Here is a 26,555-nt window from a genome sequence, read left to right on the forward strand (position 1 = left end):
GATATGCAAAGTATAATAAACAAAAAGCCCAATTACATTCTGTAAATTATTTAAACTAACCAAAGCAGTCCTCTAGTTCTTCAAACCATCTCAGACTGAACATCACTCCAAAACTGTCTTAGATAAGATAAACTTCTGCTTCATTGTCAATGTAAAAGGATAGTCGAATGCTTTCCACTAATTTGTGATGCTACTGTAATTATTCCTTGAAATTCATCAAGCGATGTATTATCTGAGACAACAGAGCAGCATCCTGTTATACAAAACCATTGCTATCTTCTGGATTTCCTGTTTAAGTCAAAACAGTGTTCATTTTTATGTTGTTATCAAATAACAATTAATTTCTCCCTCAGCAACTATTTAACTGGCATTTCTTGGTTTATGCTATTGCTGGGATTACTTGCACAAAGTCATTAAACATCCAGAGTGTGATAAAGATGACTGTTTCTTTCAAACTTTCCTTTTTTTAATATAAAAGTACAGATTCATAAAGTCAGGAATTATGCAAAATCACCTAGATTCATTATGTAGCAATAAATTTGAAACACATGGATTTGATGATCATTTTAGACAAAACTTTGATTAAACCAATGTAGTGTTCATGTTACGTGGGCGTGGAGAAGAATGACGCTCACACCAAAGCCTTGAAATCAAGACTGGTTTATTGCACTGGCCGTCACGTTTATACGGGCCTCAGGCACTGATGTCATCAGAGCACCGGCCTGGAATTGGCCAGCATTCGCGCCACAGTTCATTGTCTTCCCGCCGTGTGGGAGGTCATCTGGTACAACAGCCAGTGTCATCCCTAGGTTTGCGCAGTTGCTGCGGTCGTCAAACATTTCGTGGGCCAGTCCGTGTCTCTGTGCGCGGGCCGCTACACAATATGCCCCCCCCCCCACAGAATTGGCGATCAGACCAGTTCTGTTGACTTGGGTGGTCTGCCCTTGCGTCACATGGGGACGAGTGGAGAACGGCTGGTCGCGGTCCAGATATGTTACATCAGAGAGGATGTGTTGGTTCATTCATTTTATCCTACAGACCGCAGCACTTGGTCTAGTTGGTTAGTGCTGGTACTGCCGAGTCTCCCTGAATGCTGAAAATTAAATTTCCCCATCCACATAACATTTTTGTTCTCTTCAGTGCTTCTTCCAGATAATGTTCAACATGAAGGAGCATTGACTCATCAGCTCAGGGGAGCGGGAAGTGGTAATCAGGCAGACATTTCCTTTCCTTTGTTTGACCTGTGACTTCAAAGAATCTAGTGACAGTAGAGTGTAACCATGAAGCTGTGTAACCATGCAGTGGTGAGAGATTCCTCTCTGCAACCTGAGTAATACTATGCTGCTACCTCAGGTGGATCTGTCCTACTGGAGGAACAGGTTGCAACCAGGGACTGTGGTGGACCATTTAAGAATCACTAATCTATAATTTGTCTAGAGCCACATGAACCAACCTAGGTAAAAAAGGCAGTTTACCTCCTCTGAAGAGCATTAGTGAATCAGGTGGGCTTTTACAGATTTTTGAAAGTTTTTGTGGTCATCAATACAAATATTATACTGGACAACAACTTTTTTTCTAAAGGTTTGCTTCCTGAAATAAAATTTAGGATTATGATAGACAACTTCAAGCTGAACAAAAAGATAATTTCAGGTTTTCTGTATCGCTCTGTGTGATAGTACAGTTTTTATCACCAATGTGTATATGTACAGATGGTAGTGTAGGATGACTGTGATTGGCTGAGAGTGTAGCCACACCTACTGGCAGGTCTTAAAGGATTGCTCCTAGCCAGACCAGGTCATTCTGGACTGGTCGACCTGTTTGTGATACGCTCCAGTCTTTTAGTTAATAAAAGCCTTGGTTTGGATCAACGTCTTTGGTTCTTTTGACCCGCTCTACACTTTGGAAGTTGGAGAAACATTAAATCAACTTTTATTGAATTTAGCATGTTTAATTTCATAATGATGCTGACACATAGTGTTAGTTCATCTGACATCAAAATGTTTTGCAGCTGATTTTAATTTGTACTCAGTATCTGATGCCTTTTGTGTCAGTGACCAACAGTAGTCGGGCAGCATTAATGAATTCCAGTTGCCCTGATACTGCTTTTCCATGGTCGCAATGTCCTGGTGAAACTTTTCACCATTGATATGCTCTATCAATGATTCCAAAGCCGTAGAATGAGGAGCAATAGGCTTTATTATACTTTAGACTTGTAGCTGGCCCGATTTGACTGAGGACAGGGTGAGGGAGGTTGACCTTTATTCCAGGGTCACAAGGGGAGGAGTTACCAGGGAGCGAGTCATCAGTGGGGGACAGGCCAACTACCCATTGATAGTCATATATACATATACTTGTATCACCACATTCACCCCCTCTTTTAAACAAAACCCCACCGGGTTAAAAGTCCCAGAAGGTCAGCCAGTCGAGTGGTGTCCTTTGCCTCAGTGACCAGCGCAGTTCCACTGGTGGTTCAATGGTCGGCTCCATTGCCAGTTGTGCGTCTTGAGGCTGGGATGGAGGGCTGGCTCCGTAGGAGGTGGGGCTTGGCTATATGTTTGGGCTGTTGTGGTGGTCGGTGCAGCTGGAGCAGGGTGCGGGGGTATGGCGTGGTGGGTGGGGGTGGGTCACTGATCTGCACAGAGTCCTTGACAGGGACAGTATGGGTTTAGGTAGGACCTGGGTTGAAGGGGTGGGGACTGTGCAGGGGTCTCTGCCATGCGCCAAGTCCCGGATGGGGACCATGTCCTCACGGCTGTCCGGGTACACCATGTAGGCATACTGAGGGTTGGTGTGCAGGAGTTGCATCTCTTCGACCAACAGGTCAGATTTATGACCCCTCATGTTTCCGCAGCAGGAAGGTTCCCGGGGATGAGAGCCAGTGTGGTAGTGTGTTTCCGGTCGCCAACGTCCTGGGGAAGGAAAACATGCGTTCGTGTGGGGTTGTGTTGGTAGCGGTGCATAATAAAAATCGATGGCATGGAGTGCTCCCGGCAGGATCTCCTGCCAATGGGAAACTACCAGGCCTTTGGATTTAAGAGACAGGAAGACAGCTTTCAAACTGTAGCGTTTTCTCTCTCTACCTGGCCATTCCCCCAGGAGTTGTAACTGGTCGTCCTACTAGTGGCAATGCCTCTAGCCAATTGGTACTGCCACAGTTCGTCACTCATAAAAGGGGTCCCCCGATCACTGTGGAAGTAATTCGGGTAAATATGCTGTGGAGCACCTTTATGACAGTGGATGAGGTCATGTTGGGACAGGTGATGGCAAAAGGGAACCTGGAGTACTCATCAATGATGTTCAGGAAGTATACATTCCTTTTGGACAAGGGCAGGGGTCCCTTGAAATCAATGCTGAGTCATTCAAAAGTGCATGTGGCCTTTATGAGGTGCGACCTGTTGGGCCGGAAGAACTGTGGTTTGCATTCCGCACAGACTGGACAGCGTCTGGTCAATGACCTGACATCCTCAATGGAGAAGGGAAGGTTCGATACTTTCATGAAATGGAACAATCTCATGACTCCAAAGTGGCAAAGAGTGTCACGGAGGGGCTGGAGGAGGCTGAATTGCATGCTGGCGCAAGTTCTCTGGGTAGGGCATTGGTGGGGGGGGGGGGGGCGGGGGGGAGATTGTGGGGGGATTGTTGAGCTTTCACAGCCGGTATAGGATATCATAGTTGTAGGTGGAAAGCACGATTCTCTATCTCAGGATTTTGTCAATTTTGATCTTACCCCACAATTTGGTATTGAACATGAACGCAATGGCTCATTGGTCCATTAGCAGGGTAAATCTCTTCCCAACCAAGTAATGACGCCAGTGGTGTACCGCCTCAACGATGCCCTGGGCCTCCTTTTCGACAGAGGAGTGCCGCATCTCAGGACCATGAAGGGTGTGGGAAAAGAAAGCTACTGGTCTGTCTGCCTGGTTGAGAGTATCGGCGAGCATGAAGTCAAAGGCATCGCTTTCCACCTGAAATGGGATGGATTCATCCACAGCATGCATAGTGGCTTTAGCAATGTATCCTTCAATCTGGGTGAAGGCTTCCAGGGCTTCTGCCGATAAGGGAAAGGTTATGGATCTTACCGGGTGTTAGCCCTTGGGCACTCCTTGAGCATAATAGTAGGAATCCCAGGAACCTTTTTAGCAGCTTGAGGTTGTGCGGGATCAGGAGTTCCATAAGGGGATGCATAAGGTTGGGGTCAGGGGCAATGACACCATTTGCCATCGGGGGCAATTACACCATGTGCCACGATGCATCCAAGGAGGGCCAGACAAGTTGTGTTAAAACCACACATGTCCTTGTTGTAGGTCAGATTGAGGGATTTAGCAGTGTGGAAGAATTTGGCGAGGTTTGCGTTCGTGGTCCTGCTGGTCATGGCCGCAGATGGTGACATTATCTAGAAAGGGGGATGTGGCTGTCAGTTTGTGTTTGTCACCATCCGATCCACTTTCCTCTTAAACACGGAGTCAGCACTGCTAACTCCGAAGGGTACCCGGAGGAAGTGGTAGAGCCTGCCATCCTCTTCAAATGCAGTATACTGGCAGTATCCTGGGTGTAGGGGTAGTTGGTGGTATACCAACTTTAGGTCAATGTTAGAGAACACCCTGTACTGGGCCATCTTGTTGACCATGTTGGCAATCCAAGGAAAGGGATATACATCCAGCTCCCTGAACCACTTGATCGTTTGGCTGTAGTCAATCACTATATGGGGTTTACTTCTGCCTCTGACCACCACGACTTCGGCTCTCCACGGGCTGGAGCTGGGCGCTATGACCCCCTCTGCCAGGAGTCGCTGCACCTCGGATTTTATGAATGCCTTGTCCTCAGCACTGCAGCATCTGCTCTTAGTCACTGTAGACTTACAGTCCAGGGTCAGGTTCTCAAACAATGATGGTGGGGGTATGCAGAGGGTAGAGAGACTGCAGGAGGTGGCTGGCTGTGGGGGGGGGGGGGTCCATGAGTGGGGTTTGTACACAGTGATGAGCAGTGTGGCCCCCCCAAACACCATCGTGACATTTCTGAACTGGCTTTGGAAATTCAGCCCCAGAAGGATCGGTGTGCAGATCTGAGGCATTAACAGTAAATAGAAATTGCCATAATGTTTACCACACTCTACAAATGATGCAATACAATAACCGCAGATCTCGGCAGATTTGTCCTTTGTGGCCATTGATATCGTTCCGCTAATTGGTCTGACGGGGAGAGAGAGTTTGTGAGCAGTGTTCGGGTCGATGAAGCTTTCAGAGCTTCCACTGCCAAACAGGCAGTTAATTTGTTTCCCATTTACCTCAATCTCCATCATCAAGTGGGTGATCAGGTGAGGGCTGCCCTGATCCAAGATGATGGAGCTAGTACCAAGTCGCCATTGCTGTTGGTGTGGGAGCCGGTTTGGTAAGATGGTGACCCCCATGTTGACCACGCAGTCTCACCAGGAGAAGTGGATGAAGATGGCAGAAGTGACATCATCCACGATGGCGGAAGTGGAGTTGGGTAAGATGGTAACCCCTGGGTCACATACGAGTGGAGTCAGGTTCGTAGGCCGACTCCCAGAGGTGCAGGCAGCGCTGCTCGACAGGGGAGGCTTCAACTTACATCCTCTCTTGTAGTGTCCTTTCTTCCCACATCCCGAGCAAGTGGCTTATCTCGCCTGGCAGCATTGCCAGGGGTTCTTCTGCTGGCCACAGAAGTACCACTTCGGGTGCTCAGCTGTGGCAGTGGCAGCAGCGGCAGTGGGTCAGGACCCTGTACAGAGGCGGTCTGAAACTCTGTGTCCCAAAATGGCTGCACCTGCGGCCCACACATGGAGGTCCTGTTGCCGGCAGCGATGGATTCAGTGTGATGGTGGTCTGAATCTTAAGGCTTAGTGAGCTAGAGGGCTCTCTGAAACAGCAACCTGTCTTCCTCAGTAGTTACTGGCAGATGTAATTGGACCTTACCCTAGCAACGCATGCGTCCCAGATCAGCTCTTCCACATACCGGTCTGCCGATTCTGGGGCTGGGATATTGCCCCTGTATTCTCACCCAAGACCATGCAAGGCTCAAAAGAAATAGTCCAGAGTCTCACTAGGTTGCTGTTTTCTTGAGGCCAGGAGATACCATGAGTAGACTTCATTTACCCATGGTTTATAGAGGTTGCTGAGCTCAGTCATGGCTGTGGAGTAGGTTGTGCTCACAGTAACTTGTGTTTCTTCTCATCAGAGTCCACGAGGTCCTCAGAAGTTTCCAGAAATTCTGTGAAGCACTCGATCCACTGCTCGTACAGCTCTGGGGCTCTGGGCGTCTGCAGGTTGAGGTCTAGTCTGTCGGGTCACAGCAGTTTGTCCATCCCATGTGGAAAAGTTAAAGTATAATAAATTGATAGGCTCTATCAATGATGAAAGTCATAGAGTGAGGAATAATAGGTTTTATTGCACCTTAGACATAGCTGGCCCAATTCCATGTGTTCGAACAAGAACAGGGAGAGGGAGGTCAACCTTTATTCCAGAGTCACAAGGGGAAGAGTTACCAGGGAGCAGGTCACCAGTGGGTGATGGGCCAGCTAACCATTGACAGTCACATATATATACTTGTTTCACCACAGCCATGTTCATCACTGACTGCACCAAGATCAGCAGGGAAGAAGTCCAAGTGCGAATGCAGAAAATGAATTTTAAATGACAAGTTGCACTTCAAGTCAAGTCACCTTTATTTATCATTCATACCATGTTTGCACAGTAAAAATGAGAAGGCGTTTCTCGAGGACCATGGAGCATATTTATATAAATATAAGTTAGAATAGAAGTTAAACACAATGAAATATTAAAATATTAAGACATATCCAGTAGAAGTCCATGATATATTATCCACCTATGTTCTAGGAATTCAGGAGCCTGATGGCTTGGGGGAACAAACTGTTGCCCAATCTGGACATAAGGACCCAAGTGCTAAGGGAGACCAGTTTATGTGAGGGGTGTGTGGGGTCCTTCACAATATTTAGTTCCTCTCGCCTGTATCGAGTGCTGTAGATGTCCTTCATGGTAAGAAGAGAGGCCCTAATGGTCTTTTCTTGGTGGGCAATATACTAGTAGACTTAGAATCTGACAGAAAATCACAAAAATAGGTTGTATCTAAAGAAAAATGTACGTGATAGAAAAAAAACTTAAGGTAATGTCATGATCAGCAGCCCAAAATCCATAAAAATCACCCAAAAGTGTTCAAGAAGAAAAATTTTCATTGACCAGGGTTAGTTGTTAATTTTACAAATTCTAGATTATTAACTAAATTTAAATTTTACAGCAGTCATGTTTCTATGTGAAACACTACACTGCCCTCCAATAATCTATTGTACATTCTCACAAATGTCCCTGTAGCTGTGATCTCGAGATTTAAACTCAGGTCATTGGATTGCTAGGCCAGGGCCTGTATTGCTGGTCTTGTATTTTAACCACTACATAACTACCATACCCATGAATGGTATTAAGTAGCATTTTGCATCACTAACAGCTTCACAATTATGAAGATCTGCTGCATGTTCAGACTCCATCTCATTTAATATGCTTGAAGTATCACAGAGCAGTGTTATCGGGTTTCTATATGCAACTCTATTGCATCAAATTCAATGTAGCATTACTCTAGTGATCTAATTACACATTTTCTCAACTGCTGGCATCCAGCCCTGCAGCTGCAATCTTGGCTGCCAGCCTTTTCACTCTTGAAGGGATATACCACTACACAAGCAGTGCTCTGTATGCTAAAGGGGTGTGTTGCTAATTAATGAATGGATGTTGCGGTGGTGGGAAGGGTGAAGGATTGCTCACAGAGAGACTAACAGACCTGGTCAGAATGGAAAAGAATAATATCATGTACTATGTGTAAGGAGACTATATACAACAGCCAGACACTCTTGATGGGAGGATGCCAGGGAGGTCCATGTAAGAAGTAACACTAGATGAATGCAGACTATGAATGGCTGCATTTTAGGAAAGCCTACCATGCAAATAAATGCTGTGTCTGCTCTCCCTACTCCTGTGGCTGAAAAACAAAGTCCGTCTATGTTCCATTGTTTAGGAAAGGCTCTAGAACAATATGGGAAATTATAGGACTGTGAGTCTGACATCAGTGGTGGGTAGTAAAAACACGGAGATGCAGGAGGAACGGGTCTTATAGCTGGTCTTGTGGCATCCATTGGAGGTAGAGATAAACAGTAAAGCCCCTGTTATCTGGAATTCAATCAAATCACAGAAATTAAATGGGTAAAAAATATTGAAGTTTAAAATCGTCATGTCTCATCATCAGTTCACCAATCCATACAACACGCATCTCAAGCAACTGGAAAATTCACTTATCTATCAGCAGTTTGACTGTAGTTCTGGCATTTTGGGCCTGAGCCTCAAGGTATAATAGTGGACAAGTTACTGAAAGCTATTCTAAGGCACCAGATGTTAAAGTATTTGGATAGACAGGGAGTGTCAACATGGCTTTGTGCATGGTAGGTCATGTCTAATAAATCTTATGGAGTTTGAGGTTACCAGGAAAGTTGATGAAGGAGAGGCAGTGGATATTGTCTGCATGGATTTTACTAAGGTCTTTGACAAAGACCCACATGGGAGGTTGGTCAGGATTCAGGACGAGGTGGCTGATTAGATATTGGCTTTGCAGGAGAATCCAGAGGTTGAAAATTGATGATTATGTCTCTAACTGGATGCCTGTGACCTCTGGTGTGCCTCAGTGGTCCATTCTGGGTCCATTGTTGATTGTCATCGATATCAACAATCTAAATGATAATGTAGTAAATTGGACACTAAGATTGGGGGCATAATGGACAGCTTCCATACCTTGCAGTGGGTTGTCAAGAGAGCTTTTAGCACATTGGTCTAAAAAAATTAAAGTATTAAGCATAGGAGTTGGGATGTTATTTTGAAGTTGTATAAGGCATGGGTAAGGCCAAATTTGAAGTAATGAATGCAGTTTTGTTTGCGCATTTACAGGAAAGATATCGATAAGATTGAAAGATTTCAGAAAAAAATTTAGAAGGATGATGCTGAGACTTGAAGAGCTGAGTTACAGGGAAAGATTGAATGTTTGGAATTCTTCCTTGGAGCACGGGAGAATGAAGAGAAATTTGATAGAGGTTTTCGCAATTATGAGCGGAATAGACTTTTTCTACAAAAGTCAGGTGAGACAAGAATGAGAGGACATGGTTTCGGGTGAAGTGCAAAATGTTTAAGGGAAACATTGGGAGAAATTTCTTCACTCACAGAGTGGTAAGAGTGTATCAAAAGCTGGCAGCAGAAGTGGTTGATGCAGTTTCAAAAACTAAGAAAAATTTGGATAGGTGCATGGAGAATGGAGGGCTATGTTCTGGATGCAGGAAAGTGGAATGAGATGGAAAAATACTTCAATGTGGACTGGATGGAATGAAGGGCCTATTTATGTGCTATAATATTTGATGATTTTTCTTTCCTTGAGTATGGAGTTTGGGAGACTTCCCTAATGTGGCAGCAAATGTCAAACTGTGAGATGTAGTGGAGAGCAGTGGCAACAATCTAAATAATTTAGAGGTTAGCAACCTGAGTGATTATGACAGGTAGTCTGGGCACATATTTAAGGACATCGAAGATCATAGATTTCCATGAGGACAAAAAATCTCAAGGTTTAAGGGGAAAGGATAGGAGATGCTGTTTGTTCCATGAGTAGGCAAAGAGTGGGATGGCCAACAATATGGTTCAAGTTGTAATGGTGCTGGGAATAGTGGATTATGATTTGAAGATATGCATTAATAGTCCCCATTAATGCACACAAGAACCTTTAAACGACTTCCAAATGATTTTCAGCCAGTAATGTACAGCTGCTTAAATTAACATCATTCTATGTGAAGGGAACAGGCTACTGGCTGACAGGAGAAATTGACAAAACAATACTTAATCTTGGAACAGATACATACATAACCAGAATGTCGAAGTTTTTGGATAGAGCAAATAAGGGAGCCTCATATGCATTGGTCAAAATATAAAGAAAATAGGATGAGGTTCCTTCCTTCCTTTGGCTTGGCTTCGCGGACAAAGATTTATGGAGGGGTAATGTCCACGTCAGCTGCAGGCTCGTTTGTGGCTGACAAGTCCGATGCGGGACAGGCAGATACAATTGCAGCGGTTGCAAGGGAAAATTGGTTGTTTGGGGTTGGGTGTTGGGTTTTTCCTCCTTTGTCTTTTGTCAGTGAGGTGGCTCTGTGGTCTTCTTCAAAGGAGGTTGCTGCCCGCTGAACTGTGAGGCGCCAAGATGCACGGTTTGAGGCGATATCAGCCCACTGGCGGTGGTCAATGTGGCAGCCACCAAGAGATTTCTTTAGGCAGTCCTTGTACCTCTTCTTTGGTGCACCTCTGTCTCGGTGGCCAGTGGAGAGCTCGCCATATAACACAATCTTGGGAAGGCGATGGTCCTCCATTCTGGAGACATGACCTACCCAGCGCAGTTGGATCTTCAGCAGCGTGGATTCGATGCTGTCAGCCTCTGCCATCTCGAGTACTTCGATGTTGGTGATGAAGTCGCTCCAATGAATGTTGAGGATGGAACGGAGACAACGCTGGTGGAAGCGTTCTAGGAGACGTAGGTGATGCCGGTAGAGGACCCATGATTCGGAGCCGAACAGGTGTGTGGTTATGACAATGGCTCTGTATACGCTAATCTTTGTGAGGTTTTTCAGTTGGTTGTTTTTCCAGACTCTTTTGTGTAGTCTTCCAAAGGCGCTATTTGCCTTGGCGAGTCTGTTGTCTATCTCGTTGTCGATCCTAGCATCCGATGAAATGGTGCAGCAACTGCACGAAAACCAACAAGGTCGGGTCAGATATAGCAATGAGCTCTCTGAACCCTTCTCCATTAACAATGGCGTGAAGCAAGGCTGCGTTCTCGCACCAACCTTCTTTGCAATCTTCTTCAGCATGATGCTGAAACAAGCCATGAAAAACCTCAACAATGAAGATGCATCCGGTACCGCACGGATGGCAGTCTCTTCAATCTGAGGCGCCTGGAAGCTCACACCAAGACACAAGAGCAACTCGTCCGTGAACTACTCTTTGCAGACGATGCCGCTTTAGTTGCCCATTCAGAGCCAGCTCTTCAGCGCTTGACGTCCTGTTTTGCGGAAACTGCCAAAATGTTTGGCCTGGAAGTCAGCCTGAAGAAAACTGTGGTCCTCCATCAGCCAGCTCCCCACCATGACTACCAGCCACCCCCCCCCCCCCCCCACATCTCCATCGGGCACACAAAACTCAAAACGGTCAACCAGTTTACCTAGGATGAGGTTAATTGGGCTACATCAAAAATCCAACCACAATGACAGTGAGAGAGTTGTAAGAAGTCTAAGTTGGTCCAGGCACTGAACCAGACATCAGATACAGCAAAATGCCCTTCTATTTTGCACATTGTGATATTATAAAGGGGTCCTGTGTCTCCAACCCCAGGATGAAATTAAGGGAAGCTACAGATTTGGAGTATTTGTGAATCCAGAGAGCTACCTCTGACAATACTGTTGTAAAAAACCTGGGTTCTGTCCTCAGAAATGTATGGAAGATTGATGTGAACTATCTTGTTTAGATATTCAAGATGCTATGTCACTAGGATTTATAAATGTGTAATCCAATGGAACCATTTGTTCACATCCAAAATACCAAGGTAAACTCTGCATTGTGGAGATGGATTGCCTTTGGTACCTAAAAGAATAAATCTTTGATGTATCTTGATTTTCAGGAGACTTTTCCACTGGGTCTCTCCCGCATGCTTGCTTGTGCTAATAAATGCATATCACTTAACAGCTCCAAACTCTCGGTGGCTCTTTCAATTACAACACGAGGAGGTCTTTGTGAAAAGGCAGGACCACAGGAAGCACCTCCCCCTCCCTCCTCCCCAGAGAAAGTCAGAATTCTGAAGCGCTTAGGGTTCACTGAGGTAAATTGCCCCCTGAGATAGTGGATGAAATTATATTAAATAAGAAGGAAGTACGTTAAAAGTTTTTTAAAAAATCAGAATCTCTCAGTAACCAGTTTGTGGCATTTGATCATTAAATATAAAAGAAAACAACTCAACTCCTTCAGAATGAAACCTGAAAGCTAAATGCTTTCAAAAAGCTTGTGGTTCACACTTCCTACTCCTATAATCCAGGATGTTGAACACGTTTCCTCCTGCCTTTCAATTATTTATTTACTTCAATTATTTACATTCATTTTGTAGTATTTAAATGTTTAACAATCAGAGAGTGGAGAGGGTCAGCTCATGCATCCTCCCACCCATAGAGCAACAGTGGGCAGGTGGTCATTGAATTAGTTCTGGTGAGTGCTGGCAGCAAGCCACATCACAGCGCCATGACCTTTATGATCACAGCACAGCTCTCACTGATAGTCAACAGTATCCAGGATCCGAAAATAAGTCATGAGCCACGTCTGAAGTGGATATGGCTTTTCACTCAATGGCCAGTCTGTAACCTGACGATTAAAAGCAGTAGAATAAATAAACCATGACAGCTGAGAATGGGCACAGAGCTGTATTGTTCACTATCTATGGTTGTAAACAAGCTGGGTGTTGAGTGAGTGGGATTACTTTCTATTCAGAAATGTACCCGTTTGGTAAGGAAGAGAGGAAGAATTGAACTCTGGAGATGGTTCTCTTTTCTCTCAGAAGGTCATGAATCCTGCTTTCCTCTTTCCACGGGAAAACATGTAGCTTTTCCTTCTACCACAAAGAGTTACATTGATTTCTCTGATACTACATTGGGCCTCCAAATGGGGTTAATGCCATTAGCTGCTTATTGGACCAATCCAGACTGCCACACGCCATGCTTCCCATGCACTGGCTTCTGGCATCAATTGTGGCTACAACATTAATCAAAGCTCAGTGAAAGCCTCCCTGACGATTTGAATCACCAACACCTGACAGGTTGATCCTTATTGAATCTCACATTGGAGAAGTACCTGCTGTGTAAAGTCCTCCTCTGGTGCCTTTTCATCTTTTGTCTGTCAGCTATTCCTACTTCTTCCCTAATCCTCGCTGAAATTCCTAGTATTCCAACATCAAAAGCAGCCCCACTAGACCACCCAGGACCACAATAGAACTGTTGAGAAAGCAGCCAAAAACAGAGAAGCACAAGCAGAAACTTATTTTCAGATGTTAGAATTAAGTTTTGCAGTCATATGTTAACTAGCCGGCTTAAATGGCAAAGCAGCAATTCACCTGCATTTTTCGATTTTGTAAGCCTTCAAGAAGTATTCTTTGGCTTGGCTTCGTGGACGAAGATTTATGGAGGGGGTAAAAGTCCACGTCAGCTGCAGGCTCGTTTGTGGCTGACAACCAAACAAGAAGTATTACATGGTAGGATAAGTGGCTTACTCCTGCTCCAATGTGTATGCAGCAGTGCTTAAGAGTCATTCATTAGATGAACACCATACCATTTCATAGAGTCATTACAACAGCACCAAAACAGGCCCCTTTGGCCCATTGTCTACATTGACCATCAGCCATTTAAATGCTGTAATCCTACATTAATCCCATTCTTTTATTCTCCCTGCATTCTCATAATCTTTCCTCAGATTCATTCATGTACGTACACAGGTGGGACAGTTTATAGTGGTCAATGAACCAACCAACCAGCATGCAATACACAAATATATTCAGAAACACACCAGTTCATGCAGCGTCCATTGGAAGAAAAGGGCAACCAAAGTTTCAGGGTTGGATCTTTAATCAGGCATATGACATCAAAGACTTGAAGTCCCCAGGCCCAAATTCTTGGTTACTCTTTACTTCCTTTGGATGTTGTGTGACCTGCTCAGTTTCTCAGTATATTTGAGCATTGCATTTGACCGCAGAATCTGCAGCCTTTCTTGTTTAACTATTAATCAGCATGTCTTTGTGATGAGGGGGGAAACACGAAGCCCAAGCAGTCACAGCATTAACATACAAGTGCTGCACAGAGAGCACCCAAAGTGAAGGTTAAACTCCATGAGGCAGTGGCTCTACTAGCTGCACCACTGAGTGCATCATATTTTAATCAATCATTTAAATAGCTGTGGCATGCACTGGATGCAATGGAGAAGACCAAACCAAAATCCAGATTAAATGAATATGCATGCCTCTTTGAAAATGTTAGCAAATGAAAATTCAAGAACAAATATTTATCCTGTTTGTTTTATGTTCATGTATCCTAATGTGGGACCTGCAAGATATTTTCTATCTATTTGAATGCATCTTTTAATTACAACAGATTTGAATGGATTTGATGAAGGGATCTTGGAATTACATTTTCTCAGAAATTTGCCTTCAGTTGGCTTGCACATTTTGTACCATAGGATAGAAGCTGTGAACAAATGGCATGACTAAAATTCAGAGCCACTGAACTCAATGGAATGTCGGAAAGAGAACCTAAGGAAACTACACATGCAAATAAATGGGTTAAGAGTGTGGTCAAAAATCTGGCAAATGGAGCTTATAATTTGGGAAGAAAAGAAATTGTCCATTTTGGCAGGACAAGTAAAAGGAAGCATGTTATGTAAGTGATTGCAGAGCTCTGGCTATCCTGGTGCTTGACTTGCAAAGGGCTAGCACAGTGTTCTTAACCTTTTTCTTTCCACTCACATATCACTTTAAGTAACCCCTATGCCATCGGTGCTCTCTGATTAGTAAGGGATTGCTTAAGATGAGTGGAAAGAAAAGGTTGAGAACCATTGGGAAGAGAAATATTTTGCTTGAGAAAAATTGTCATTGGTCCATTTCCTTTGGAGTTATGAAACCATGCACATAATGAGTCAATTAGGTATGATTAAATCAGTGGCTTTCAAACTTTTTCTTTCCACCCACATACCACCTTAAGCAATCCCTTACTAATCGCAGAGCACCTATGGCATAGGGAATACTTAAAGTGAGTGGAAAGAAAAGGTTGAGAACCATCGGGGAAGCATTTAGTCACAGAAAGTCGGGAAGATATTGTTTATTGCTCGGGAAATTAAATGCAAATCTAGAGACTTTGGTTATATCACATACTAGTGAGACCTTATTGGGATACTTGCGAACAGAATTGATCATTTTATCCAAGAAAAGATGTTAATGTACTGAAAATAGTTCAGAGAGGCCTTGCTAAATTAACATGGAGTGGGTAGGTTGTCTTTGGAGGATAAATTGGATGGGGAAGGCATGGAATTTAGAAGAAGATAGGATGATTAATGGTTCTGAAGGAGTAAGACAGGATGGGTTTGAAGAGAATGTTTAAGAGAGAATCTGGAACTGGGATCACCATTTAAAAAAGCAAGAGGTGAGTCATTTAACACAGAGATTAAATATTTTAGACCGTCATGAGCCCTTGGACCTCTTCCTCAAATATGGTGGAAGCAGAAACTTCTAATTATATTTAAGGTATAAGCAGGTAGATCCTAGATAAGAAAGGAGTAAAAGTTAGCCCAGATAGAAGGGGAATGTGATTCAGAAATTACAATCAGACAGCCATGATCATATTAAATGGCAAAGCAAGCCCAAAAAGACAAATAAGCCAAATTAGTATTCACATGTTTGTATGTTAATAGAACTGAACTTTAGAAGCAGAGTACCACAAGTGGCCACCACATACTCTGCAGTTAACACCAGTATCCATGGACAAGTTTCGAAATGGTTTTTGACACTGACAAATTTTACTTCTCACAGCATTTGCCAAGAAAAATGAAAATATGTTTTTGCCACAAGAACCTATTACTTACATTATTTTTTATACGTGTCTTATTATTGGATTCTCCAAAAATTGTATAAAACCTAAGAGATGTAGAAGTTGGTGCAAATTTCAGTATAATTTTAGTTAATGCAACTCCATGAATTTCCACAAATAACCTTGCAGTGATATATGTGGACAGCTGTAAATTCTTCAGTAGCCAACTGTTTTAGCTGAATAACTGAGAGGACCCAAAGTCATTTTATGCAGATATACCCAACCATTATAATAGTTTGACTGCCCTAAATTAATAATGTATTGAGACACATTTTAATTCCAGGAAGAGTCAACAGATTCTCTGCAAAAAATCAAATAAGTACAGGACTTACACTAACCTGGCAATGCCCTTGACATGTTTTAATCCCATACTCTAGTTTCTAATTCATGAAATACGAAGTGATACTAATCACTATATAAATTACAAAGTTCCATTTTGAATAGAACCATGAACAGGCAACACAAAAATAGAAGACATATTAGTTTTTAGTTGTACAAGCTGATCAATTGCTGTTTTTTCTTTCTCTCAATGTGGATGTTATTAACTGATCAGGCAGCATGACTTGACAAAATTTGACTGAGTCCAAACAAATTATTGTAACCTTATACAGATCATTGGTGAGGCCACAGTTAAAACCTGTGTGCAATTTTGGGCGCCTAGCCTTTAAGGGAACATTATAAACAACAAACAAAGCTCTGGCAGTAACCTGCCACCACTCTTCAACCCAAGATGTTGCAAATCCCCAGATTTAATGCCACAAGCAGCCTTCCAGTCATGCCTGGTTTCATTTGATGTTTGTTCAGTGTAGATCCATTTGCCACCAACATTGCAATTACTCTGGCTTTAATTCATCGTTGTGCCCCCTCTCATTGACATCATTAAGCATCTTTACATGCCTCTAGTAAACTTTCCAACTCCCACTCACAATAATGTGCCATCAAAAACACTTTATAATGCATGAAAAATAAACTCCATTCCCATTGCCCAAATAAACACTTGTGGCCGAGGTAGAAAACTCAATCACAAACTGTTAAATATAGAATTGAGAGGTAGATCTGCAAATCTGAAAATTTCATAAAGTATATAATTAACATTCTTCAGTAATGTGAATGACTAAATGCTTTAGTTAGTCAGCCCCCCAAAATATACACTTATGAATAACTTCTATGTTCAACATTCTGCAGTGAAAATCCAATGGAGGTGTTACAGACTTTGAAAAACATGATGATAATGAACAGCAACATATTCAGGCACATAAGGTAGAAATAGTTTCCTACCTTATCCCAGCTCCAGAGTTGACTCAGCTTGAATTAGACATTGCAAAAACTACATGTCAAGAGAGGGCCTTGCTGTTAATCTAAAACTCTATCTATTTGTATTATGAGCAATTTAATCAGAACTTCTAAACCATTTATTCAGTGCTGGAAATGTAAAATTCTCAATCACCAATTCAATGAGGCTGACGTGATCAGATGGAAATTCAACATTTCTACCTGCTTGTGTTCACTGTCCCATTCAGCGCTTCAGAATATTTCCTGGAGAGGATAGTGTGTCTCATTCAGGCAGTAAGCGAGAAGTAGGCAAAAATCATCGGCACCCCATAAGCATCGACAAGATTGGAAGAAAGATTTATGCTTTACAGAATCTTCCAGTAGCATTGCAAAACAAATAGAAGATAAAGATTTCTGCTTCCAAATTGACTGACAACCAGTTTCAGATTTGCTACTCATCCATTCAGAGCCCTTATGAAACATTCTAAATTATTCATCACATTTCACACATATCTACTTTTTTTGTAATAAAGCTATGTGGAACATGAGAATCCTTGCCATGCTCACGACTTCCAAGGTCACATGTTAAACTATCGTAAGGGCACTCATTGGTACCTTTTCCAAATTGGTTTTAAATGCCAATACCAATCATGCTTTCTTAACAATCATTGAATCGGAGATGTAATCCACAACTCACTCGGTAGAAGTTGGAGCATGTTATATTGGTTAGTTCTTATTGTTTAAAGGGAACCTTTACTGATGTTAGTCAAACTGACTGCAGGCCATTCAAACTTCTTCCAAAGACTATTCTAACTAGCGGGGAATGCTTTCTCTAGCATTTACCTGGTTAGATTCCTATGCTGGCAATAAATTATCCCTGGGGGTGTCATTATGGCCATGACAAGTCACTTAGCTTTGGATGGAGATCTTAAAGCAGGAGCAAAGATGTGCCCATCTGTGAACAGGCATCTCACGTGGAGTCTTTAGAGACATTAAGGTACATTACAGCCATTGAACAACACATTTGCAGGATCATGTTCTCCAAGGCTGTCCCTTCTGAGATGTGCGGAATGTTGATTGAAGACAGTTAGTCATATTTATGCCCAGACTCCTGTCTTTGGAGATTAAAATAAAAACTGACAATATCCATACTACTAGATTTTTCCACACAACCACATAGAATCATACAGCATGGAACAAGCCCTTCAGCCCAATTCATTCATGCCAGCCAAAATAGCATTCTGGGCTAGTCCCATTTGCTTGCATTTAGTCCAGATCCATTCGAACCATTCCCATTCATATATCTGTCCAAATGCCTTTTGAATGTCTTAATTGTATTCAATTGTTTCTCAATTTGCTGCACATCATTGCATCAGGGAGCCCATATAGGTTCAGCACTCATGAATGAACTCTCTTGACTGCATTTCAGTAAGATGAAAGTGGCATCTTGGGTGTTGGCATTTGCCAGCTTCAAATGTGTGCAGACTAGCTGTCACAGAACACCAGAAGATTTACTTCATGTTGAATGTTCTATTTCTCACAAGCACACATCAATCCTTCACCATGAGGGAGTGAATATTGCTGGACAATTTCAGCCTAAAGGAGGGGTCCTGGAAGGCAACATTTACCTTCTGTTTCTTTGCAGCTCCACCCAATGTGCTCTCGCCAATGGCAAATAATCAAAGCAAAGATCTGAGAGCCAGCGAATGACAAATATTTGTGGAAAGTATCATTTGCTGCTTGCATCTGTTCGGGTACCACTGAAAGTAGCCACAAGCCATTGTGATGGCTTCATCATCAAGTGTTGTGCAATATGCAATCTTATTAAGAGAAATTGGCATATGATGACCAGAGAAGTCCAGGAGACCAGGAAACTCAGGGTCATGAGGTGGAGCCTGGAGGTGAGCAGAGACACGAGGACAGGAGAAAGGAGACTTGCCAGAGTCCTTGCTAAGCATCTGGAATGTGCTCCTAGCTGAAGTGGTGACTTCAGGATCAATTTTGATATTTAAGAAAAATTTGGATGGGTATGTGAATGGAAGGGATATGGAGGGCTTTGGTCCATGTGCAGAATAATAGTTTGGCACAGACTAAATGGGCTGAATAGCCTGTTTCTGTACTATTGTGTTCTATGGTTCTATGCAGTTTCATCTCCCAGCTGATAAGAAGAAGCTGGCATTGTCTGAATAGGATATAACTGATCCCTTCACAAAGTGTTGCTGTCCGTAATGAGCCTACAAAATTGGACACCACATCAAAAAATACATTAACACTCTTCATTGGTTATCAACAATATTGCACAGCATTAATTGGATAGGGGAATCCAGATGATACAAAATAATCCCTCATATGATGATCTGCAGATTAATGAGAGAGGCCGTAGGACTAATACCATTGTGAGATCAGGAGCTAGCATAGATCTGATATACCAAATGACACCTTCTCAACTGTATGGCTCTGTTCCAACACTGGCATTGATCTATCAAGATTGGAAATTACTCAAGTATGGCCTTTTCACAAATATCAGAACAAATCTAAACCAGCTATTTAACATACAATAGGTCTCTCAATCACTGTCCATGTGATAGTAGGTGTCAACAACAGTGCCACCAAGTGGTTCTACTCACTAATGCTCAGTTTGGGTTTCAAGAATAGATCTCATCGCAACCTCATGCCAAGTATTGAATGACAAACTAAATTCCAGCAGTCAGGTTAGAGTGATTGTCCTTGATCTGCCAAAATTTGTCCATGTGGTATCAGGAGCTTGAGTGAAATAGATGACAATGGGTATCTAGGGATAAAAATTCTACTATATGAGTTCTAGCTTTCATGAATTGTCATGGTTGGTGTATGGCAATCATTCCATGCCCAAGATACCATGGCTGTGCCCTCATCTTCAGTCATCAATGACCTTCCTTCCGTCATAAAGTTTGAAGTGGGGGTGTTCACTGATGACTGCACATTGTTCAATTACATTATTGACTCCTCAGAAAAATTAAACAGTCTATGCTTGCATGAAGTAAGACCTTGACAATATTTTGGTAATAATAGCCAAGTAATATTTACATCATAGAAGTGCCAGATAATTACCATCTATAATAGTAGAGTCTACAGTTTAGACATTCAGCAGCTCCACCCAACTTGACCTCACTCTCTCCTCCCCCCTTCCCCCAAATCATCAACATCCTGGGAGGTTACCATTGACCAGGAATTCATTCCATAAATATCATAGCTACCAGAGCAGGTCATCTGGATATCCTGCAGCAAGTGGCTTTTGACCTGTTCAAACCTTTATATCATCTACAATGCACAAGCCAGAACTGTGACGAAATACCCTCGACTTGCCTGGATGAGTGCAGCTGTTAAAAGTTTCAAACTGATCACCACCATCAAGGACTAGACTGATAGTTCAAGTGCAAGTTTATTATCATCCAATTGCACAAGCACAATCTGATGAAACAGCATCCTTTGGTCCTCAGTGCAAAACATGCAGACACACAACCAGACATAACACAAATACAGACCAACAATACATGCACAGGACAAATATACATATATAAAAATAAATAAATAAATATTGTTCAGTAAATATTAGAGTCTCAGATGGTTAGTGTGATTAGTTCCTTTGGTCATTCAACATTCACACTCTCTGTGGGAAGAAGCCATTCCTCAGCCTGGTGGTGCCGGCTCTGATACTTCTGTATCTCATTTCCGGTGGGAATAGTTGAAAGATGCTGTCTGAAGGGTCTTCAATGATTTTGTGCCCTCTTCAGACAATGATCCAGGTAGATCATATTGATAGGGGGGAGGGAGACCCCCGTGATCCTCCCTACCACTCTGTGAATTGACCTCTGATCCAATTCTTTACAGAAGCCATACCACACTGAGATGCAGCTGGCTAGGACACTCTTGATGAAGCTCCTGTATAAGATGGCCAGTAGCCTTGTCCACTTTACTCTTCTCACTGTTGCGCCTTGCTGATAAATAAGATGAGTGTCCACAATAGGTCAGTTATTCTCTACTCTCTCCACTACTGAGTTATTGATGTGCAGTGGAGAGTGGTCATTCCTGGTCCTCCTGAAGTCCACGATCATCTCCTTTGTCTTGTCCACATTGAGACTCGGGTTGTTAATCTTGCATTATATCATGAGATTTTCCACCTCTTCTCTGTAGTGCGACTCATTGTTGTGGCTGATGAAGCCGACTGCTGTTGTGTCATCTGCAAACTTGATGACACTATTGGAACTGGATTTGGCGGTGCAGTCATGGATCAGTGGGGTGAGCAGGTGTCAGTTGAGCCCACAGCCCTGTGGTGCAGGAAACACAGCATCAAAGACACAAGGAGGTGGGAATGATGATGAACAAAGTGTGTCACTCACAACAACATTCTCAAGGATGACAATGTGAGGTATTAGTTCAGCAGGATATTAGTCATAGGGATTTTTGGGCTGATAATGGAGAACTGAGGCTGTCACCAATCATGGAATCTCATAAGGATGTTCTGGTGTACATTTATACTCCCCAAGATGGCTCTGATGAGATGCCTTCAGGGCAAGATGGTTGCAGATGACAGAGTTGGTGCAATGGACCTGCCTGGCCAAACATCCTCCCCTTTTTTTTTCTTAAAGGTTGTGTGGACCCCATCAATCAGAACCTCCATTCTGGTGACTATGTGCATTTCTTTGCGAGAGCAATAATCTTGTCAAACAATGGTGGTTGGTGCAGGAGAATAGCTGGTGTGAAGGATAGATGGAGGACATGTGAAGCCTTTCTGCTTTTATATAGTCTTACTCTGATCTAGTCTGAGATCTAGCAAGTGAATCAACTTAAAGCTCTAAAAGAATATCAGTATTTTACCACAGAGCATCTTGGTGATCTCATTGAGCTAAGAGATTCTATTCATGACTGATTGCTGTTTCAATGGACATAGATATATCACTTTCCAGCAGTTCTTCAGCAGAGGAAAGTTTAGGCATGTCTAGCTCTTCTGTGTGAGCACTAATTCTGAAAATGAGTAAAATACCTACAGAAACAAGGATACAGGACACAGGGAATAGCACTCTTCTGCAGGAATAGAGTCATGCCCCACACAATGCCCAGAATTTACATATGACCATAAGAATAGTCAAAACTAGGTTTTCTACAAAGCATGTCGAGAGTGTGATAATCTACACACCACTTGCCTGGTTGAACACAAGTCCAATGACCCTCAATGAGTTCAGCACTTAGTCAGTGGACTAAGCAGCCCACTTAACCAAAGGTGATAGCAATATACACTGTAGTCACTTCCCTACACTGTTTCAAGAGCGACTTCCAAACATGTATCTCAACCATCAGGCACTAGGGAACATCTTCACCTGCAGTCACCTAGAATAAATAGAAAAAATATTCAAGTTGCACATAATCCTGACTTGAAATTGTATCACCAATCCTTCATCATCACCAGGTCTAAAACCTGGAAATCCTTCCCCAGCAACACTTCTTGATCAGAAGAAATGCAGCCATTCAAGAAGGTAGTTCACCGTTACTTTCTCAAAGTTAATAATGGACATGACGTGGTATTGCAGGTAGATTGATGCCAGTGATGTCACTAATGAAGATCACAGCAGCTGGTTGCAGTAAAATCACTTTCTGCTAGCTTTGTTACTCTTTGTGGTTCTTTAGAAGGTGTTTGAACAGTCTGCAATCAGTTGTGAAGATACTTAGTCCAGTTTCCCACTATCAATTACATGTCTCTTTTTTATTTTTTTTCACACTGTGAACCATATCAATCAAAATACATACAAACATTTCCCTCTTAAATATACACAGTGGCATTTTCTCCCCCTTTTCCCCCCTACCTAACCCCCCCCCCTTCCCAACCCCTCCAAACCCATTAAACATTCAACATATACAATAAAACCATTAAACAATGTCATCACACAATGAAGATGAACAAGAAATTGTGTCATCTACTTTTACACACTGGGTCAGTTCATTTTGTCTTCTTATCATTTTAGGGGGTAACAACATGTCTCTTAAAAGTGCCAAGAATCACGGCAAAATAATAGTGTCCCAGGAGATGATCAGGTGTGCTAACATGGATCTCATTCATAAGACTCCATTACAATCTCACCATTGGTGCCATTTCATCCAGAAAAATATATCTCCCACAATTGATCAATTGAATTTTGCATAGTTACTACTTAAATATGGGTGTTACACAATACAATTTCTAAACTCCTGCACTTAAGCCATGCTATGGTTATTCATTCCTCAATAGACTGAAGTTTCTCTCTGTACCAGATGTAATGAAATTTTAAGTGCATTCTTTAAACATGTGTTTATGATTTTGCACAGAAGAAATATCCCCTCCTCCCCTAATGTACATTGTTTTTGAATGCTGACCTTATTGGTTACCCAAGAGTTATTGCACTGTCCAATACTCTCAACAGGGAGTGTCACACATGGGGATCATATTGCAGAACACATTGGATGGAAAATCATGACCTGCACAAATCTGATTTCCCAAACATTGGATTATACTCCATCCAGAGTGCAACAGATTGTGGAATCATCCTTCATGTTGCATGCAATGGGGAGTTCAGGCGTTTAGAGCTGGGACTTTTATCACACACAATTTACCAACAATAATGATTACTCAATTATCCTGGAATTCATACCTTTTACTGCCAAACACAGAATTATTTATATGGAATATGCATGCCTCTATGTTAGCTGTACTGATTATTCACACAGAAGAATCTTAAATTTTAAGTTTTGCATTCAATTTCAATTCAACTGTGAGAATATGGGAAACTATTCTGAAATTGTGTTGGATACAACGTGAGATCCGATGATCAAACTAATGTTGGGATGAAGAGTTTATAGTTCCATTTTAAAGGCTACTCTAAACTGCAGTTGAAACATTGTGAGAGCTGGTGGAGAGGAGGTAATGACAAAGGGGGTGGTACAAATAGGTTGAGGCAACATTGATACCATCAGATAATGCTGGAAATACTCAACAGGTCAGGCAGCAGCTGTCAAAGAGAAAAGGTTAATACTTCAGTCAGGAGCACTTCGTCCCATTCGTGATTTCAGATAGCATGTTTCTATAATTTTAATTTATTGATGATCCCATCAACATGGTTAGCAAAATACCTTTACAGTGCCAGCAATTGGGACCGGGGTTTGAATCCCACGCTGTCTGTGAGGAGTTTGTACGTTCTCCCTGTATCTGCATGGTTTTTCCCCAGGGGCTCCAGTTTCCTCCCACCGTTTTAAACATATTGGGGTGTAGGTTAGTTGGGGTAAATTGGGTTGCATGGAGACTTGGGCCAAAATGGCCTGTTACTGTACTGTATGTCTAAAATTTTAATAAGGTAAAATCCCATCAATCCTGCTTTCTGTTATCTTTGCTTCAGAATGCAGCAGTTTTCTCAAAGTGGAAGAGATGCCTGCACTAATTTTATTTTCCCACCCAGGATTTCCCCTCTTTTTTTCATTTATTTGCAGAAGGCAGAGAAGAATCAACAGCTGCTGATCTAGGCTCGTATGGCAATACCACAGAAAACCCAAACGTTCCTGGAGATAGACAACAAACAAAGTGTACTGCCAAGATCTTTCCGCAGTACATCTGTGGAATGATGAGTCAATTGACCACTGTGTTGCCTGGAGCTGTTTGTGTAGGTGCCACCATGCTCTACATTGTACAGAATCCCTCCATTTGTCACATCTTCAGAGAACATATAGAGAGATGTGATGGTGTGAAAGCAGTTCCTTTTGCATGACTGGACCCTGAGACTGCTCAAATTTCATTCATCTTTTTGCTGCCTGGCCTGCTGGGTATTTCCATCATCCTGGCCATCCTCTCTTTTTGCTTCTACCTTCAAGTAAAATATACTGAAGCCTGAAATCTGACAGCACTAAGTTCAAGAACTACTTTTCTAATTACACCCATTTGACCTACAACACCTGGTATTTTTTTTAAATGGTGGTAGGAAACCAGAGCACCCAGAGGAAACCCACGCAGACAAGGGGAGAATGTAGAAACTCTCCCCTGGTGCCGATCGCTAGCATTGTAATAGCATTGCACTAACTGCTATGCTAACCTTGTCACCCAACAGCTAACAGGCTATTTATTGAACGCCCAATCCTCAAAAAATTTACTGACCACCAAAGTTCTAGCTGCATGACTGACTCAGCACATTTTTGCCTTACTACCAACTGTGAATATTTATTACTGTTTTCTCTTCTTGTCATACTATTTTTAAAAATCTTATATTTCATTAAAGTGTGTTTTCTGTACCCATGAAGCTGTAGAATGTAAAACTTCCACTGAATGACAATCAACTTCCTTCAATTCACATTGTGCCAGATTTTACCTTCAAAACAATATATTCTGATTTTATTCTAAGTTGGGAAGCAAACCTTGCTAACTCTTTTAAGACCCTCTGAAGTTCAACTAACTTGATCAGCATTTGTGTTGTTACCAATCTTTGGTCTGAAATTTGGTAGTTTGATTTTTAAGTCAAACAACCCATCCGAGGAGACTTAATTGGTACTAGGAGCCCTGGATAATTGTCTATAAAATGCCCAAGGACTTGCTTCTCTTGCTTCTTCAACATTGAGCACAGAGCACAATTTCTTACTCCCATTCAACATTTGAAAACTAATCTAAAAATGTATCCACCCCATTGTATGATCATGAGTTAATTTATGGGGGCTGGTGAGTCAAGTTGCAAGGTTTACGATGGAGTGAGCTAAGTTCTGCAGTCCATACCAAGTGTTTGTAACTCAAGCAGATTTTCCTCTCTGCACTGTTTAGTATTTTTCATGTTTTCACCTTCCATGGAGATAAAAAGAATGAGAAATGTTGTGCTGACCAGTATATCCCTTCCTTTATAAAAAGTACTAAACCCTCCCTACCCCATAACTGTCTATTTTTCTCTCATCTATATGTCCGTCTAAGAGTCTATTAAATTCCCCCAATGTTTCAGCTTCCACCACCATCCACGGCAAGGCATTTCAGGTACCCACAACTCTCTGCGTAAAAAAACTTACACCTGATGCCTCTCCAAAACTTCCCTCCCTTCACTTGTACCTATGTCCTCTGGTGTTGGCTGATCCTGCTCTGGGAAACAGGTGCTGGCTGTTCACCTTATCTAAACCTCTCATAATCTTGTAGACCTCTGTCAAGTCTACTCTCATCCTCCTACGATCCAAAGCGAACAGTCCCAGTTAACCTTGCCTCTTAAGACTGACTTCCCAATTCAGGCATCATCCTGGCAAATCTCCTCTGCACCCTCTCCATAGCTTGCACATCCTTCCTATAATGAGGTGACCAGAACCGAACAAATACTCTAAGAGTGGACTTACCAAAGATTTGTATAGTTGTAACATGACCTCTCTACTCCTGAATTCAATCTCTATTAATGAAGCCCAGCATCCCATAGGCATTCTTAACTATCCTATCAACCTGTGAGGCGATCTTAAGGGATGTATGAATTTGGACCTCAAGGTCCCTCAGTTCATCCACACTCTTTAGTAACTGACCATTAACCCTGTTCTCAGCCTTCTGGTTTGTCCT

The sequence above is a fragment of the Narcine bancroftii genome, chromosome 3 (genome assembly GCF_036971445.1).
Source record: "Narcine bancroftii isolate sNarBan1 chromosome 3, sNarBan1.hap1, whole genome shotgun sequence".
NCBI classification, from domain to species: Eukaryota; Metazoa; Chordata; class Chondrichthyes; order Torpediniformes; family Narcinidae; genus Narcine; species Narcine bancroftii.